Here is a 2,825-nt window from a genome sequence, read left to right on the forward strand (position 1 = left end):
GACCTGACTTAACCTCGATAGATTTATCTACCTGGATTACTGAGCATGCATCAGACCATTTATATGGTATTTGCCTGTGATTATCTTTTCATATGTGAGCTGGCATTAAAGACTGATATTGTTCTGACTCTGGAGCTCGAGGGTGATGATATTTTACACTGAAAGAGCAGGTGCTGCCGAGACCTGCTTCAGCACTTCTGTGAGGTAATGTAATATACATTCATATTCTAACTTTCAGAAATATAGTCCATGATGTAAAAGTTGAGGACTGGTGTTTAGCAACTACACCCCCGGTATCCCAGCAACAGGTTGACAAGTGTGATTGGTCTGCCCCGAAACCTATTAAAAAGCATGTATGTGTAGAACATAATGATGCTTGCACCCGTCCACATGTAATCTAAGTGAGGGGTTTAAGTGTCCTTTGTCATTGGATACTCTTTAAAAATAAAACAAGCTGTCGATGTACTGGGACGCTTGAATGAAAGTGGATCTTTCAGAGGCATTTCTTAGAGTCTCAGATGAGTAGATGAATATAGTTCATCTGTAGCATAGCAAAGCCACCAAACAATTACATGTTCAACATGTTGTGTGTTCCATCTATCAAAATGTCAAGAAAAAGTCTAGTACATCTCCTGAATATGAGTTTGTTTCCCAATTTTTAAGAGTAAACTTAATGTAATCTTTATTTCATGACAGAGCATGTGGGGCAGACTGGGTATCATCGGTGCTGAACTCACTGCTAAATTCCTATCATGAGTCATGCTCAATAAAACATCCTGGCCTTTACTGTTCAATGACCTTGATTTTTTATTTTTTATTTTGCTGACATGAGCTCAGCCCAAGTGAAGAACCATGAAATCCTTTTTGCTAATTGATAGGCTTACAGAATTTTCACTTCTGCAGCCTCATATGAAAACTGATCTTTGAAGAGAGAAGAGGTAAGGAGATGGGAATGTTTGCATAGTCAGGTAGGTAACGTCATACATTAATCTCTGTTAGTGGGCAGTTTGTGATCATACATTTGTGAGGGTGTCATGGTATGGCTGTATGAGCTTGTGTGAAACAGACATAGTCATTCTCAGAAGGCCGGTTCCACTCTTCTTGACTTACCCTTACCCTACTTGTATATCCGTACGTGATGTGTGTGTCTGCTGCCAAATCATGCCAGTGCAGCAAAATGCCTTCACAGTAGGTGATATACAGTCGTGGGCTCAGGATACAGATGCTGATGAAGGAGAACAGATTTCCACATCTGAAAATTTCTTAAGTGGTTTTCATTAACAGATGGTGTCGACTTCCTGCTTCACACCACATAACAAAAGTGGAGTGTGAGTCACTTGGCAGACCATATGGTTGACACCTAGCTAAACACAGTCACAAACACCTCCAGATTGTTAACCCTTTTCGTTCATTGAGTTCAGCGTCAATCAGCCCACTACTTCAGTCTATAGCAATAACGAGGGTTGAGATGAAGGAAGAAAGGTGACACTTTCTCCACTCCCCTCCACTACATTTAGTTTTATTTATTTTTCATTCATTAAAGTGTGGCACCAGCTGGTCAGTTTACTGACCCACAACAACTTAATTAATACATTCACGCTTTAATGATCAGAATCAGTCACTGAAGTAGAAGCCGTTAATTACAGGGAGTTTTATACTAGAACACATGAATATTCATCTGAATGAAGAGACCAAAGTTGTCTTTGAAGTTTTAGTACAAAAATAATCAAACTAAGAATCAACAACAATAAACAAACAATAATAATGAATCAATCATGGCTTAATTCTCATATCTAAGGCAAAATTTACTCTTTGAGCAGGAATTATTTCAGTTTTATACGTGCATGAATTTAGACAAAGTTTGACTGTTTTAATAAATAGTTTACTTTGGATTTTGGTTGAAAGAAGTAATTTAATCTGATCAGATAAAGTCATTTATGATCACTGCAAGCAGGAAATGATTTACCAAGTTGCATCAGCTTAAAATAGCATGACCAGACCAAGACTTGCATAATTGTCACCAGATTCTGCTCCTTACCAAGTCAGTGTTGAAGACACCAGATCACTCATCTTTCTGGGGTTCTCTGGTGGATCAGACCAGGATACACCATGAGGAGGACTTGCCGGGAACTGCCCAAGGTAGCTGACCGTCACTGTGACAGTTTCAGGGGTCTGTGAGGGCAACAGTTGATGAGAAGGTGCACCGTCCATTGCAACCTTCAGCCAAGACCGTAAGTCTTGCATTGAGACAAGGTTTCATCTTCTGCAGTTATTTACTTCTAACAATTGTAACTGAGCATCATTTTTATGTGCTCAGGAGTTGAACGAGTGGACCTTGGCACGACCTCTAGGATCGGGTCCAAAGACGAACTGCCTTCCGGTTTGGGGCCGGAGACGATCTCTCTGCATCAGGAGTCCAAAACAAACTCTCCAGTTCGGGGGTCCAAGGCGAACTGCCTTCCACACAAAGTGACTTTGTTCAAAACAACAGTTCTGAGAAAATTAGTTTGACTACTCTCAGGGACATTGTGACTTCCCCGCTGAAGAAAACAGCTTCCAGCTCAAAGAACATTTTCACAGATGTCTCCGAAGGAATAATCACTTTCTGAAAAACAGAACAGAGAAAAATGTTATTCACATAGTAATATTTCACATGATTTCATTATAATGATTGAAAACAACAATCAAAACAAGAAACATGAGGAAACAGACAGAGACAGGAAAAAACCCAGAAACCCTACAATAAAGCACTCATCAATATCAGAGTCAGAGTCAGAGTTCTTTATTGTCATTCGCACCTCATGTGGTACATGTGGTGGAGCGAA

Source organism: Nematolebias whitei, chromosome 3 (assembly GCF_014905685.2).
Source record: "Nematolebias whitei isolate Nwh7 chromosome 3, NemWhi1, whole genome shotgun sequence".
In the NCBI taxonomy this organism is placed as follows: domain Eukaryota; kingdom Metazoa; phylum Chordata; class Actinopteri; order Cyprinodontiformes; family Rivulidae; genus Nematolebias; species Nematolebias whitei.